General features: G+C 51.5%; 1 long non-coding RNA gene and 1 pseudogene across 1 annotated transcript; one reads left to right on the top strand and one right to left on the bottom strand.

Annotated features, from left to right (window-relative positions):
* The window catches only part of LOC147118844 (uncharacterized), a 57,126-nt pseudogene that overhangs the window by 31,056 nt on the left and 9,349 nt on the right, over window positions 1–16,721 (bottom strand).
* On the top strand, window positions 8,843–12,015 carry LOC147118845 (uncharacterized). The gene is made up of 2 exons (XR_015077958.1): window positions 8,843–9,529; window positions 10,431–12,015. It is a non-coding gene; the product is annotated as an uncharacterized LOC147118845 (long non-coding RNA).

Raw genomic sequence — 16,721 nt, 5'->3', positions numbered from 1 at the left:
GCCATTGGTGGAGTATAATGGGCTGTTTGTGTCACTGGGCTACAGGAGGCCATTTTTAACCGAAGAAAAACTGGTCACAGCAAACAGAGAGTTTAACAGACTGTCCCTGGTCCACTCGAACCCCCACCTTCTCTCTCTCTATTTATGGGCACTGCTGCAGTAATTGCTCCTCTGACCTTTCCTCTCTTGTCCCTCCTACACCCCTAATACACGACCCGACACAATCTCCCTCCCCCTACATCCTCACTGTGCTGGAATCCACACCAGTCTCCCCATCTGCTCCTTGTTCTCTCCCTGGATCCTAAAACTACTGAACTCACTCTTCCCCTCCTGAAGTCTACAGGCTCTAAAACTGAAGCTTGGTGTCCCTCAGTCCCGACTCCTTGATTTACCTCCCCTTCTCTCCTCCTCTTTCCCCCTTGGTTGTGTTCCACACTCTGGGCCTTGGGCCTTCCCCAGGGATTCTCAGTATGAACAGCTGGGATGTGTTTGGAGACAGGGTGTCCCGGCTCTCCACCTTTAAAGGGACAAGGAGACGACCAGCTGGGCTGAATGGCCCTGCTTTATGACATCACTGCAGTGCCTAGCAACCAGCCTCCCTGAGCCCTGCTCATTATGGGCTGGGTTTAGCTCAGTGCTGTTACAGGAAGCGAAACAGGAGCAGGATTCGCCCCGTGTGGAGCCCAGGATTAATGGGGAGAGGTACAGGATCAATTTATACCTTATTGAGTGAGAAATGTCATTATCCCGGACACTCCCTGTCGCTCGGTATCTGTGTCGGGGAGTGGTTGATGGGTTTACTCTGTATCTGACCCATGCTGAACGCGACTGGAGAGTGTTTGATGCTGACACTAGGGGCTCAGCTCCACGAGCACAACAATTAACCCAAAGATGACCTGATAAACCCATCAGCTTCTCCCCTGGACACAGGTCCTGAAGGACAGGGAGTGTCTCTGATGTTTTGGTCGGTGTCGTTGATCAAGTTTAAACACCTCGCTCACATCTCCTCTCACCCTGCTTTGTTCTAATGAGAAGTGCCCCAGTTTCACTCGTCTCTCCTCCTGGGAAAGAGAAGTTCACCTTAGTTAGAAACACAAAACAGGTGCTTCACTGCAGACAGGTCATCATGAGGAAACATTTCTTTACCCAGCGAGTTATTATGATCTGAAATGCACTGCCTGAAAGGGTGGTGGAAGCAGATTCAAGACTAACTTTCAAAAGAGAATTGGATAAATATTTGAAGGGAAAACATTTACCGGAATATGAGGAAAGAGCAAGGGAGTGGGACTAATTGGATAGCTCTCCCAAAGAGCTGGCACAAGCATGATGGGCCAAATGGCCACCTTTTGTGCTGTATCATTCTCTGATTCTCTGATAACTAAAGCCTGTCATCCGTGGTATAACCTCAGTGAATTTATTCTGCAGCCTCTCTGTGGCCCCGACATCCTTCCTCGTGTAAGATGCCCAAAACTTATTCTAACTGCAGCCGAACCGATGGTTTTGTTTTCTACGCCCCATTTATAAAAAACCTCGGGTAACATTTTTAAACCACTTTATAAACTTGTCCTCCAACTTTTAAAGATTTGTGTATCTGATCTCCCTGTAGATTTTAAACATATTAACATAACATGGTTAAAATACATTGTCATCAAATGTTTGATATAATGTGTATTATGGGAAAGAGAAGTTTAGTCTGAGTTAGAAACTCAAACAGGCACTTCACTGCAGACAGGTCACCATGGCAACACTGATAAGACATTCCATTCACTGAATCGACTGGTTGGAATCTGTAATCAGATCAGGGGAAAGAACAGATTTTGTCTGTTATTAACCACAATATAAGCTTAGAATCATAGAATGGTTACAGCACAGAAGGAGGCCATTCGGCCCATCAAGCCTGTGCCAGCTCTCTGCAAGACCACTTCAGCTAGTCCCACCCCCCCCACTTTCTCCGTAACCCTGCACATTTCTTTACTTCAGGTACTTATCCAATTCCCCTTTGAAAGCAGTGATTGAATCTGCCTCCACCACCCTTTCAGGCAGTGCATTCCAGATCCTAACCACTTGCTGTGTAAAAAAGTTTTTCCTCATGTCGCCTTTGGTTCTTTTGCCAATCACCTTAAATCTGTGTCCTCTGGTTCTCGACCCTTCCGCCAATGGGAACAGTTTCTCTCTCTCTACTCTGTCTAGACCTCTCATGATTTTGAACACCTCTATCAGATCTCTCAACCTTCTCTGCTCTAGGGAGAACAACCCCAGCTTCTCCAGTCTATCCACGCAACTGAAGTCCCTCATCCCTGGAACCATTATTGTAAATCTTTTCTGCACCATCTCTTAAGGCCTTCACATCCTTCCTAAAGTGCGGTGCCCAGAATTGGACACAATCCTCCAGTTGAAGCCGAACCAGTGTTTTACGAAGGTTCATCATAACTTCCTTGCTTTTGTACTCTGTGCCTTCCTTGCTTTTGTTGCCTCTTGTTGCTGGCTCCAGGCACTGGAGCGGTTCCTGTGTGTTCAGCTCTCAGCTGCAGTCAGTACCTGGGCCGGGCTCAGCACTTTACCCAGCACATCTCTGTCCATGTTGTCATACTTGACATGGAGGGGCTGCGCAGGCTTCTCATCCACCTCGGTCAGGGTGAGAGGTCCCGACCACTCGTGCAAGTCTACGGGCATGTTGTAGCCGCACTGCGGACAGCCCGGGCTTAGGCTGCGCGAGCTGGAGCCGCGTGAGCTGCACTGGAGAAGGTTGAGATTGCAGAAATAGTGGGAACCAAGGGGCTAATGAGAGTGAGGAACTTAAAGTAATTCATATCAGTCCAGAAAAAGTACTTGAGAAACTAACGGGACTAAAAGCCGACAAATCCCCTGGAGCTGACGGCCTACATCCGAGGGTTCTAAAAGAGGTGGTGATGCACTATCAATTACTCATAAAAGACTGAGAGTTAGAAGAGTAACTAAAGGCTTTTATTAACAACAGAATGGAGGTCTGCCTCGCGTGGTCGACCGGTCCAGGATACAAAGGGCTGGGGAGCAGTCACCTTTATACTAGGACCTGTGGGAGGAGTCAGCCGAGGCATGTCCAGGCATGTACACAGTGGAATACAAACAGGACAAACAGGAATACAAACAGTGGTTTACCACATTCACCCCTTGTTTAAAATTGAGTCCGGCGGGGTGAAGTGTATTAAAAGTTAGTGTATTGGAGTCTCTCTGGAGGTCTTGTCTGCCGCTGTGATCGGCGTGGCGACGGCAGGGGTAGTGAAGCTTCCGGCGTCGAGTCCAGCGTAGGCTGTGGCACAGGCGTGTCGTCCTCGTAGATGTCGAGCGGGTCGCGGGGCCCAGGCCTGCCGTCTGCTGGGGCTGGATATCGGATCGTGGGGGGGGTGGTAGTGGGTAGTGGGTTACTGCGGCCCCCAAGGGTGCAAGGTCTCTTATGGAGACTGTGTCCTCCCGCCCGTCTGGGTATGCGATGTAAGCATACTGGGGGTTGGCGTGGAGGAGGTCGACCCTCTCGACCAGGGGGTCCGTTTTATGGGTCCTCACGTGTCTTCTCAGTAGGACCGGCCCTGGGGACGTCAGCCATGGCGGTAGCGATGTCCCCGATGTGGACTTCCTTGGGAAGACAAACATTTTCTCATGAGGGGTGGCGTTAAGTGGCAGTGCAGAGCAGTGACCGAATAGAGTGGAGTGCATCGGGGAGCACATCCTGCCAGCGGGAGGTTGGAAGGCCCCTAGACTTTAAGGCTAGCAGGACGGCCTTCCAAACTGTCGCATTTTCTCTTTCCACCTGTCCGTTCCCCCGGGGGTTGTAACTGGTGGTCCTGCTTGTGGCAATACCCCTAGTTAGCAGGTACTGATGGAGTTCGTCGCTCATAAACGATGAGCCCCGGTCGCTATGGATATAGCTGGGGAAGCCGAACAGGGTGAAGAGGTTGTTCAGACATTTAATGACCGTGGCACTGGTCATGTCCGGGCAGGGGAAGGCGAACGGGAAATGGGAGTACTCATCAATAATATTGAGGAAGTACACATTGCGGTCGGAGGAGGGGAGAGGCCCTTTAAATTCAACGCTCAGGCGCTCGAAGGGGCGAGTGGCTTTTATCAGGTGGGCCCTGTCTGGTCTATAAAAGTGCGGTTTGCACTCAGCGCAGACTTGGCAGTTCCTGGTCATGGTCCTGACCTCCTCAATAGAGTAAGGCAGGTTGCGGGCCTTGATGAGGTGGAAGAACCTGGTGACCCCCGGGTGGCAGAGGTCATTGTGGAGGGCCCGCAGTCTATCGATCTGCGCGCTGGCGCAGGTGCCACGCGATAGCGCATCCGGGGGTTCATTTAGCTTCCCGGGCCGGTACAAGATCTCGTAGTTGTAGGTGGAAAGTTCGATTCTCCACCTCAAGATCTTGTCATTTTTGATTTTGCTCCTCTGCTTGTTGTAAAACATAAAAGCAACTGAACGCTGGTCAGTGAGCAGGGTAAATTGTTTTCCAGCCAGGTAGTGCCTCCAATGACGCACAGCCTCCACAATCGCCTGGGCCTCCTTCTCAACAGCGGAGTGTCTGGTCTCCGGGCCTTGGAGGGTTCGTGAAAAGAAGGCCACGGGTCTCCCCGCCTGATTGAGGGTAGCGGCCAGGGCAAAGTCGGACGCGTCGCTTTCCACCTGGAAGGGGATGGATTCGTCCACTGCGTGCATGGTGGCTTTGGCAATGTCCTCCTTGATACGGTGGAAGGCTAAGCGGGCCTCTGCCGTCAAGGGAAAAGAGGTGGACTTGATCAGCGGACGGGCCTTGTCCGCATAGTAGGGGACCCACTGGGCGTAATAGGAGAAAAACCCTAGGCACCTCTTCAGGGCCTTGAGGCAGTGGGGCAGTGGAAGTTCCATAAGGGGACGCATCCGGTCGGGGTCGGGGCCGATGACTCCGTGTTCCACAACACAGCCAAGGATGGCGAGGCGGTTTGTGCGGAATATGCGCTTCTCCTTGTTATATGTCAGGTTTAGGAGTTGGGCGGTGCGGAGGAATTTTTCGAGGTTTGCGTCATGGTCCTGCAAGTCACGGCCGCAGATGGTCACATTGTCCAGATATGGGAAAGTGGCCTGCAACGCATTTTGTTCTACCATCCGGTCCATCTCCCTTTGGAAGACGGAGGCCCCGTTGGTGACGCCAAAGGGAACCCTAAGGAAGTGATAGAGGCGGCCTTTGCCTCAAAGGCAGTGTACTGGCGGTCCTCAGGGCGGATGGGGAGCTGGTGGTACGCTGATTTCAGGTCAATGGTCGAGAAGACGTGGTACTGCGCGATCTGGTTGACCATATCAGCTATACGGGGGAGTGGGTAGGCGTCCAGCAGGGTGTAGCAATTTATTGTCTGGCTGTAGTCGATGACCAGGCGCTGCTTCTCGCCGGTCTTAATGACCACAACCTGGGCTCGCCAGGGGCTGGTGCTGCCCTCAATAATCCCTTCTTTCAGGAGCCGCTCCACTTCGGTTTTAATGAAAACCCTGTCCCCGGCACTGTATCGCCTGCTCTTTGTGGCAATGGGCTTACAGTCGGGGGTGAGGTTAGCAAACAGTGGTGGGGGGCTGACTCTGAGTGTGGCGAGGTTGCACCTGGTGCGCGGCGGGCAATTTGGAAGCTGCTGGCTGCGGACTGTGAGTGGGCGTAGGGGTCCACCATACGCCATCGTAACACTTTTAAGGTGGCACTGAAAATCTAACCCCAGCAGGACGGCAGCGCAGAGGTCAGGCAGGACCAGAAGTTTAAAATGATCGTACACGGTCCCGTCTACTACGAGTGTCACCATGCAGTAGCCGCCGATGTCCGCCGACTGGGATTCGGAGGCCATAGAAATCCGCTGTTGCGCAGGCAGGACTGGGAGAGAGCAACGCCGCACCGTGTCGGGGTGGATGAAGCTCTCCGTGCTCCCAGAGTCAAAAAGGCAGATTGTATCGTGACCATTTACCTTAATGTCCATTGTGGAACTGGCCAGTTGGTGCGGTCTCGCTTGGTCCAGTGTAACGGATGCCAGCGTAGGGGTCGGTGTGTCGCTGCGGGTATCAGATGAGGCGGTGTCGGGGGCCTGCTGCGTCCCGGTTGTCGTCCAAGATGGCGGCGTCCATGATCCCCATGTGGCTGGAGGTGTCCAAAATGGCTGCTGTACCGGTGATTTGCACATGGCCGGGGAGGTCCAAGATGGCGGCCCGCATGGCCCACACGCGGCGCTGCTGGGGTTCGGGGTGGCTTTGGCCCTGCAGATGCTAGCGTAGTGTCCCTTCTTCCCGCAGCCCGAGCAGATCGCGTTTTTCGCCGGGCAGCGCGCTCTGGGGTGTTTTGCCTGGCCACAGAAGTAGCATTTCTGGCCTTGGGGCACTGCTGCCTGGCCTTGGGACACTGCTGCGGTAGTTGGGCCGTTGTTGTGGTGTGGCTGGGGTGGCACGGCGCTATGAGGCAGTCCTACCGTGTCCCAGGCTGTCATTCCCCGCGGCGTCCACGGTGCAGAGGAGTAGGCATCCATGCCCTGGTAGGCTGCATCCAACGACAGTGCGAGTTCAGAGGCTTTGTTGAGGTCGAGGTTACTCTGCTCCAACAGTCGCTGTCGGGTGTAATTGGATCTGTGGCCCGCTACAAAAGCGTCCCGGATAAGTTCCTCTGTGTACACGGCGGCCTTTACATCCTTACAACCACAGGCCCGGCCAAGCACAGACAGTGCCTGAAGGTATTCCACGGTCGATTCCCCAGGTTGTTGTTTACGACTCCCCAGAAGGTGCCTGGCGTACACTTCGTTCACTGGGCGCGTGTACTGGTCCTTGAGGAGCTTGATAGCGTCCGCGTACGAGGTCGCGTCTTGGATGACCGAGTACACTCGGTGGTTCACTTTGGAGGTCAGGACATCCAGTTTGTCCTCGTCCGATTTGATTGCTTCGGAGGCAGTCAGGAATTTTTCAAAACACTTAAGCCAGTGAGTAAACTTGGTGGATGAGTCCGCCTCCCGATGATCTAAGTCCAGGCATGCTGGTGTGAGGATCTTCTCCATTATAAAAATGTTGTTAATAAAATTGATGCGCTATCAATTACTCATAAAAGACTGAGAGTTAGAAGAGTAACTAAAGGCTTTTATTAACAACAGAATGGAGGTCTGCCTCGCGTGGTCGACCGGTCCAGGATACAAAGGGCTGGGGAGCAGTCACCTTTATACTAGGACCTGTGGGAGGAGTCAGCCGAGGCATGTCCAGGCATGTACACAGTGGAATACAAACAGGACAAACAGGAATACAAACAGTGGTTTACCACAGGTGGCTGTGGAGATAGTGGATGCATTGGTCGTGATCTTCCGAAATTCCCTAGATTCTGGAAAGGTCCTAGTGGAATGGAAGGTAGCAAATGTAACCCCGCTATTCAAGAAAGGAGGGAGAGAGAAAACAGGGATCTACAGGCCAGTTAGCCTGACATCAGTCCTCGGGAAAATGCTGCAATCCATTATTAAGGAAGTTGAACAGGGCACTTAGAAAATGATGATATGATTAGGCAGAGTCAACATGGTTTTATGAAAGGGAAATCGTGTTTGTATAAAGCTCCAAAGTGGGTTCCAAATCATTAATGCTCCAGATTCTACGACTGGGAAGTGAACAGCTGTGAAATGGTAGGTTTTAGACCACTTCTGCAGCTTTCACCTATTCACAGCAATCCACAGTCATTGAGAACCCGACATACTTACCTGACGTGATAGCCGTTCTCCGGAAACCTTGTTAAAAACCTGGTAAAATGGTAAGTACATGGGGAAATGGTGCTTAACTATCTTTTATCAAGCTTTAAAGTATCTAAATTGACTGACCTGCCGCTTGGTGTCGAGTCTGTTCAGGGATGACAGACCCGACACTTAGGAAACTCACAAGGAGGCGGTTCAGAGCAGGATACCGACCCGCTGTCAGTCTTTGTGGTTTTGACAGCGGACTCGCCTCCAAACCCGCACTCTGAGTGCCGGCAAAATTCAGCCCTTAGAGAACTGCGTACAGTTCTGGCTGCCATATTATAAATAGAATAGAGAGGCACCGGAAAGGGTGCAGAGAAGATTTAGAAGGATGATACCAGAAATGCGAGGGTATACATATCAGGAAAGGATGAATAGGCTGGGTCTCTTTTCTCTTGAAAAAAGGCTGAGGGGTGACCTTAGAGGTCCTTAACATTATGAAAGGTTTTGATAGAGTGGATACAGAGAGAATGTTTCCACTTGTGGGGAAGAGCATAACTAGAGGCCATCAATATAAGACAGTCACCAAGAAATCCAATAGGGAATTCAGAAGAAACTTCTTTACCCAGCGAGTGGTGAGAATGTGGAACTCGCTACCACAGGGAGTGGTTGAAGCGAATAGTATCGATGCATTTAAGGGAGGCTGGACAAGCATATGTGGGAGAAGGGAATAGAGGGTTATGCTGATAGATTTAGATGAGGAAAGATGGGAGGAGGCTCGTGTGGAGCATAAACGTGTCATGGACTGGTTGGGCCGAATGGCCTGTGTAATCCTGTGTAAAACTAACAATCTCAGTTTTGCAATTTTCAATTCACTATTCCCTGTAAACCAATTGTTAAAACCTGAGCTAGTGTGTTGTGAGATAAAGAGCCTTGTGTCCAATAAGGGGAATAAAGGCCCACAGCCTCCCCTGGCCCCGGGCCCTGAACAAGGGACTGGAGAAACTCGCTGCCCTGCAGATCAGACAATCAGCCAACGCTTGTCCCGCCCCTCGGGCTCCCCGATTGGTTGGAGGACCTGCTGCCGGCCCGCTCCTCCAACACCGCCCCACTCGCTCCCTATTGATCGGAAGCTCCCGTCAATCAGGCCGTGGGCCCGGCTCACGTGTCCCCGAGGCGATCACGTGGACCGTCCAACTGACGCCGCTCGGTCCGGGGCCTCGCGGACTCTCTCCCGTTCCACCCCTCCTCCCCACCCCGTGCGATTCTCCACCCAATCGGAGCGGAGAAAACTCACTTTGCGTCACCGATCGCGACTCTGGAACCGACACCAAGGCCTTTCCCCGGAATGCCCCCGTGTGTTCTAAGTGTGGATGAGGCTTTAAATGATCTTCCAACCTGGAGAGGCACAAAAACACCCACACCACGGAGAAACCGTGGCAATGTGGGGACTGTGGGAATTGATTCCCATCCAAGCTGGAAACTCATCGATGCAGTCACACCGGGGAGAGGCTGTTCACCTGCTCCGTGTGTGGGAAAACATAATTTGTTTCTCACTTGGCGCAAAAAGAATATATTAATGGCAACAATTCATTTGTGTTGATTTTAAATAGTTTAGTTCACCAGTTGAATCTTGTTTCTCTCATTATATTTCCCAACTCAGATTCATGGCCTCATTTATTTTCTTCCTCTGAGCCCCTGAACCTCATCTGGCAGCGTAATGTTGGCAAGTGGTGATTGATGGCCCTGGGAACCAATAGGAAGCGAGCTCAGAGGCTGGAGGGCCAAGGGAGCAGCGAGTTCTGCAACCAATCGCGGTGTTTGAGGGGTGGAACTTGCATCGGCCAGTCGGGTGAGTCAGTGTGAACCCGTTAAACAATTTATCTTTTAAAACTTAGATTGAGATTTCATTTGTCAACAGAACAGTTTAACATTTGTCAGTATTTTGTTTCCCTGGAGTTCCTATTATGAGTTTCAGACACTTCAGTGCCAAGTGGACCAGATGTTTACAACCCTCTTAATAAGGAGAAACTGACTCCAGTGTCAGAAGGGTCGGTAACCAGAGGACTCAGGTTTAAGGTCATTGTCAAAAGAACCAGCGGCAAACATGAGGAAAGAATTTAAGCAGCGAGTTGTTATGACCTGGAAGGCACTGCCTGAAGTGGTGGTGGAAGCAGATTCAATGGCAACTTTCAAAGGGGAATTGGAGAACTACTTGAATTGGGAAACAAATTGCGGGTCTGTGGGGATAAAGCAGAGGAGTGGGACTAAATTCAAAGAGCTGGCTCTGGGACAATGGGCCGAAGGCTGTACCATTCTCTGATTCTATGAACTCTGCATTCCTCCAATTCTGGCCTGTTGTGCATCCCCCACTTCCTTCGCTCCACCATTGGTGGTCGTGCCTTCAGTTGCCTCGGCCCTAAGGTCAATCTTTGCCTGATTCCGCTCTTGTGAAGCACCTTGGAACGTTTTACTACGTTAAAGGCGTTATGTAAATGCAAGTTGTTGTTGGTGTGCTACCATTGGCTTCAGCTTTTCCAGACAGAATCAGCCAGCGCCGGCGGCTGTGCTGCTCCCCATGGTTGAAATGCTGGCAGCTCGCTGTATCAGCTCACAGCTCAGAATTGCCATTGGCGAGGTACTGGAGGACAAAGAGTGATTGGGGCCCAACCCCACCATCACGCAGCACCTTCAGGAGAGAAAGGGAGAGAAATCCAAATTTCTATCCTGACTTTTGTAAACTGCTTTTACAGGGCATTAGAAGGGGAGGATGTGCAGATGAGAAATTCAAACCAAACATCACATCAAAATCTGACAGAGTGACACGATTCATCAGGACCTGAATATCATCGGCCTTTTAATATAGAAGGAGAAATGTTTGTCTGTGGGAAAAGATTTCAAAGGTCAGTTGTGACCGAGACACACAGACCCGAGTGAGAGTGTTCCAGTGCACTGACTGTGGAAAGAGCAGTTACACAGCCTGAAAAAACATCGCATCATTCACAGCGGGGACAAACTGTACACGTCTTCTGTGTGTGGACGAGGCTTCAACTGATCATCCAACCTGGAGAGACGAAATGACACCCGCACCACAGCGAAACCGTGGAAATGTGGGAAGGGATTCAGTCCCCCATTGAAGCTGGAAATTAATCGACGCAGTCATACCGGGGAGAGGCCGTTCACCTGCCCCGTGTATGGGAAGGGATTCACTCATTCATCCAACTGTCTGGTACACCAGCAAGTTCACACTGGGGAGAGGCCATTCACCTGCTCCATGTGTGGGAAGAGATTCACTTGTTCATCTGAGCTTGTGAAACACCAGCACATTCACACTAGAGAGAGGCCGTTCACCTGCTCCGTGTGTGGGAAGAGATTCACTTGTTCATCTGAGCTTGTGAAACACCAGCACATTCACACTAGAGAGCAGCTGTTCACCTGCTCCATGTGTAACGAAGGGATTCACTCGTTCATCCGAGCTTCTGAGACACCAGTGCATTCATACTGGAGCGAGGCCGTTCACCTGCTCAACATGTGGGAAGGGATTTAATCGACCATCCAAACTTCTGACACACCAGCGCATTCACACTGGCAAGAGGCCATTCACCTGTTCCATATGTGAGAAGGGATTCACTAATTCATCTGACTTTCTGAAACACCAGCGAGTTCACGCTAAGGAGAAGACCGTTCACCTGCTCCATGTGTGGGAAGGGATTCATTCAGTCATCTAACCTGCTGAGACACCAGCGAGTTCACACTGGGGAGAGGGCGTTTACCAGCTCCATGTGTGGGAAGGGATTCACTCGGTCATCGCACCTCACTGAACATCAACTTATTCACACAGATAAAAGACCTTTTAAATGTTCTGACTGTGAGAAGATCTTTAAAAGCACAAAGGATCTGCTGATACACCAGCGAGTTCACACTGGGGAGAGGCCGTTCACCTGCTCCATGTGTGGGAAGAATTCACTCAGTCATCCAACCTGCTGAGGCACCAGCGAGTTCACACTGGAGAGTGGACATTCACCTGCTTCGTGTGTGGGAAGGGATTCACTCAGTCATCCAGCCTGCTGACCCACCAGTGAGTTCACACCGGGGAGAGGCCGTTCACCTGCTCAGTTTGTGGAATGGGATTCACTCGGTCATCCAACTGCTGACACACCAGCGAGTTCACCAGTGACTGCTGGGGTTGGATTCTGCTGTTGTTACTGCTGTTAATCACATCCTGGACTGAACCATGTTCATTCTGAGAGTTGGAGTTTGTTTCTGCTGGTGTTAATAACTGTATAACTGGAGTTTAATATTCTGGATATATGTCAAATAAATCAGCTTTGCTTTCAATGCATTCCTGTAGATTTTTGTCAGCATTCCTCCTTCATTTACGGATGCTCCATAACCAGTCACCATTTCTCCTTCATTTACAGACGCTCCCTGACCAGTCACCATTTTGCCTTCATTTACAGACACTCCCTGACCAGTCACCATCTCTCCTCCATTCACAGATGCTCCCTGACCAGTCACCATTTCTCCTCCATTTACAGACGCTCCCTGACCAGTCACCATTTCTCCTCCATTTACAGATGCTCCCTGACCAGTAGCCATTTCTCCTCCATTTACAGACGCTCCCTGACCAGTCACCATTTCTCCTCCATTTACAGACGCTCCCTGACCAGTCACCATTTCTCCTCCATTTACAGACGCTCCATGACCAGTCTCCATTTCTCCTCCATTTACAGAAGCTCCCTGACCAGTCACCATTTCTCCTCCATTTACAGACGCTCCCTGACCAGTCACCATTTCTCCTCCATTTACAGATGCTCCCTGACCAGTCTCCATTTCTCCTCCATTTACAGACGCTCCCTGACCAGTCACCATGTCTCCTCCATTTACAGACACTCCCTGACTGCCTGTCTGTCCCGGTGTTTGGCGCAGGGCCCCTTTGCTGAGGGAACAGGTGGGTGGATAATGTTCACTGTTTTTATAATCGGGCCTGGGGCCGCACTCGGTGCAGTGAGGGAGGAAATGCAATGGGTGTTGTGTAGATGGATTGTCAAAAGGTGTTTGATAAGGTAACGGACGGGAGGCTTGTTAATCAAATTAAGGCTCACGGTATTAAAGGGAGTGGGGCAGCATAGATAGGAAGTTGGGTAAAGGGCAAAAAACAAAGTAGTGGTTAATGGATGTTCTTCAGAATGCAGATGAGTGTGAGGTAATAGATTTATGAGGAAGAAAAACATAAAATGTACATGAAATGGTAAAACTTTGAAAGGAGTAGAGGAGCAGAAAGACTTAGGGTGTATGATTCTAGCTAACGCCTCATCTTATTAACTTGCAGGTTCAAATGTCCAGTGTCACCAACTTTAATACTCTATTAAGAAGCTGATATGATATAAACCTATCATCTTCAGATTAAATGTTATGATCATCGAGGTGAGCACCAAGTGCCCCATCAACACTCCCAAGGCAGGTACAGCATGGGTTAGATACAGAGTAAAGCTTCCTCTACACTGTCCTATTAAACACTCCCAGGTCAGGTACAGCACGGGTTAGATACAGAGTAAAGCTCCCTCTATACTGTCCATCAAACACCCCCAGGGCAGGTACAGCACGGATTAGATACAGAGTAAAGCTTCCTCTATACTGTCCCATTAAACACTCCCAGGTCAGGTACAGCATGGGTTAGATACAGAGTAAAGCTCCCTCTACACTGTCCCATCAAACCCCCAGAGCAGGTACAGCACGGGTTAGATACAGAGTAAAGCTCCCTCTATACTGTCCCATCAAACACCCCCAGGGCAGGTACAGCACGGTTAGATACAGAGTAAAGCTTCCTCTACACTGTCCCATCAAACACTCCCAGGGCAGGTACAGCACGGGTTAGAGTCCGAGTAAAGATCCCTCTGTGATTCTGCAATTATTTACACAGGAGATCCCCAGTACCCACATTCCTGATTAACCAGCAGAATTTTCACAGGGATAAACCCTGCAAGAGATTTCACTGCATTGACACTAATCTCCTGTGTGATATACTCGCTGGAGTTTAGAAGAATGAGAGGTGATCTCATTGAAACATACAAGATTCTGATGGGGTTTGACAGGGTAGATGCTGAGAGGTTGTTTCCCCTGGCTGGACTCTCTAGAACTAGGGGGCATAGTCTCAGGATAAGGGGTCGGCCATTTATGACTGAGATGTGGAGGAATTTCTTCACTCAGAGGGTTATGAATCTTTGGAATTCTCTGCCCCAGAGGGCTGTGAATGCTGAGTCTTTGAGTATATTCAAGGCTGAGAGATAGATTTCTGGACTCTAGGGGAATCAAGGGATATGGAGATTGGCGGGAAAGTGGAGTTGAGGTCGATGATCAGCCATGATCTTATTGAATGGCGGAGCAGGCTCGAGGGGCCCGATGGCCTATTCCTGCTCCTATTTCTTATGTTCTTAACCCCAGTCACTGACACCAATCTCCTCCTGTCTGATATAAACCAACACCACAGTCACTATCACCAATCTCCTCCTGTCTGATATAAACCAGCCCCACAGTCCCTGACACCAATCTCCTCCTGTCTGATATAAACCAGCCCCACAGTCACTGACACCAATCTCCTCCTGTCTGATATAAACCAACCCCACAGTCACTGACACCAATCTCCTCCTGTCTGATATAAACCAGCCCCACAGTCACTGACACCAATCTCCTCCTGTCTGATATAAACCAGCCCCACAGTCACTGACACCAATCTCCTCCCATCTATCTATCTATATATATAAAGCGGCTCTTCTGTCTGGGGAGTGTGAGGGAGAGGGGGGGGGGAGTGTGAGGGAGAGGGGGGGGGAGTGTGAGGGAGAGGGGGGGAGTGTGAGGGGGGGGGAGTGTGAGGGAGGGGGGAGTGTGAGGGAGAGGGGGGGAGTGTGAGGGAGAGGGGGGGAGTGTGAGGGAGAGGGGGGAGTGTGAGGAGAGGGGGGAGTGAGGGGGAGTGTGAGGGAGGGGGGAGTGTTGCGAGGGAGAGGGGGGGAGTGTGAGGGAGGGGGGAGTGTGAGGAGAGGGGGGGAGTGTGAGGGAGGGGGGAGTGTGAGAGGGAGGGGTAGTGTGAGGGAGAGGGGGGGAGTGTGAGGGAGGGGGGGGGTAGTGTGAGGGAGAGGTGAGTGTGAGGGAAGTGTGAGGAGAGGGGGAGTGTGAGGGAGAGGGGAGGCGAGTTCTCTTCCCCCCAGTCGCTCTCTCTTCCCCCCCAGTCGCTCACTCTTCCCCCCCCAGTCGCTCTCTCTTCCCCCCCAGTCGCTCTCTCTTCCCCCCCGTCGCTCTCTCTTCCCCCCAGTCGCTCTCTCTACCCCCCAGTCGCTCTCTCTTCCCCCCAGTCGCTCTCTCTTCCCCCCCACATCGCTCTCTCTCTTCCCCCCCACTCGCTCTCTCTCCTCCCCCCACCCACCTCGCCCCTCTCTCTCTTCCCCCCACTCGCTCTCTCTCTTCCCCCCCACTCGCTCTCTCTCTTCCCCCCACTCGCTCTCTCTCTTCTCCCCCCACTCGCTCTCTCTCTTCCCCCCACTCGTCTCTCTCTCCCCCCTGCGCTCTCTCTCTTCCCCCCCACTCGCTCTCTCTCTCTTCCCCCCCACTCACTCTCTCTCTTCCCCCCCCACTCGCTCTCTCTCTTCCCCCCCACTCGCTCTCTCTCTTCCCCCCCAGCCGCTCTCTCTCTTCCCCCCCCACTCGCTCTCTCTCTTCCCCCCCACTCGCTCTCTCTCTTCCCCCCCACTCGCTCTCTCTCTTCCCCCCCAGTCGCGCTCTCTCTCTTTCCCCCCCTGCTCAGTCGCTCTCTCTCTCTCTGCCGCCCCACCACCCCCCCTAGTCGCTCTCTCTCTCTCTTCCGCCCCCCACCCCCCCAGTCGCTCTCTCTCTCTCTTCCAACAACTACATGCCCTCAAAAAAGCCTCGGCACCGCCGGGCACCCCTAGCTAGTATATATATAATTGCTCTTCTGTCTGTCTGTCTTTCTGTCTTCTATACACGCAAAAGTTATAGAGCGTACCTACACGTGTGTTACATCAAAAGAAAGTTTATGATTCCGGAACGGTCATAAGCGTATTTACTTTTCCGTCAGACAAAAATTGTGCCGACGGTATCCAAAAAACTTTCAAAAATCCGCTCATTAGCGGTTGACCAATTCTACGGGGAATTAGCATTGAGTGACTATGATGTCGAAGAGCTGCTATGATGTCAAAGCAGTTTTTGTGCTGTCATAAAGGAATCAATGCTTTCACTGTGCTGTCCCCGTCTCTTTATCTCTCTCTCTGTCTCCCAGTCTCTCTCTCTCTGTCTCCCAGTCTCTCTATCTCTTCCACCAGTCTCTCTCTCTCTCTCTCTCCCAGTTTCACTCTCTCTCCCCGTCTCTCTCTCTCTCCCCCCTCAGTCTCTCTCTCTCTCTCTCTCTCTCTCTCTCTCTCTATCTCCCAGTCTCTCTCTCTCTCCCAGTCTCCCAGTCTCTCTCTCTCCTCCTCCAGTCTCTCTCTCCCAGACTCCAATTCCAATTCCAATTCAAATGCTTTATTGGCATGAAAGTTTCCAGAGAACCATATGGCCAAAGCTTACATAGACTCTCTCTCTCTCCCGTCTCTCTCTCTCCTCCAGTCTCTCCCTCCTCCAGTCTCTCTCTCTCCCCCGTCTCTCTCCCCAGTCTCTCTCTCTCCCTCCTGCAGTCTCTCTCTCTCTCCCACAGTCTCTCTCTCTCTCTCCCCAGTCTCTCTCTCTCTCTCCCCATCTCTCTCCCCCAGTCTCGCTCTCTCTCTCCCCATCTCTCTCCCCAGTCTCGCTCTCTCTCTCCCCAGTCTCTCTCTCTCTCCCAGTCTCTCTCCTCCCTCTCCCCCAGTCTCTCTCTATCTGTCCCCAGTCACTCCTCTCTCTACTCTCTCCCCTCAGTCGCTCTCTCTCTCCCCCCTCATTCTCTCTCTCTCTATCTCCCAGTCTCTCTCTCACTCTCCCCCAGTCTCTCTCTCTCTCTCTTCCACCCCTCAGTCGCTCTCTCTCTCCCCCTCAGTCTCCCTCCTCCTCTCTCTCTC

Source organism: Somniosus microcephalus, chromosome 4 (assembly GCF_052327205.1).
Source record: "Somniosus microcephalus isolate GS21.2 chromosome 4, FLI_Smic_1.0, whole genome shotgun sequence".
In the NCBI taxonomy this organism is placed as follows: Eukaryota; Metazoa; Chordata; class Chondrichthyes; order Squaliformes; family Somniosidae; genus Somniosus; species Somniosus microcephalus.
This window is presented reverse-complemented; position numbering and strand designations above follow the sequence as displayed.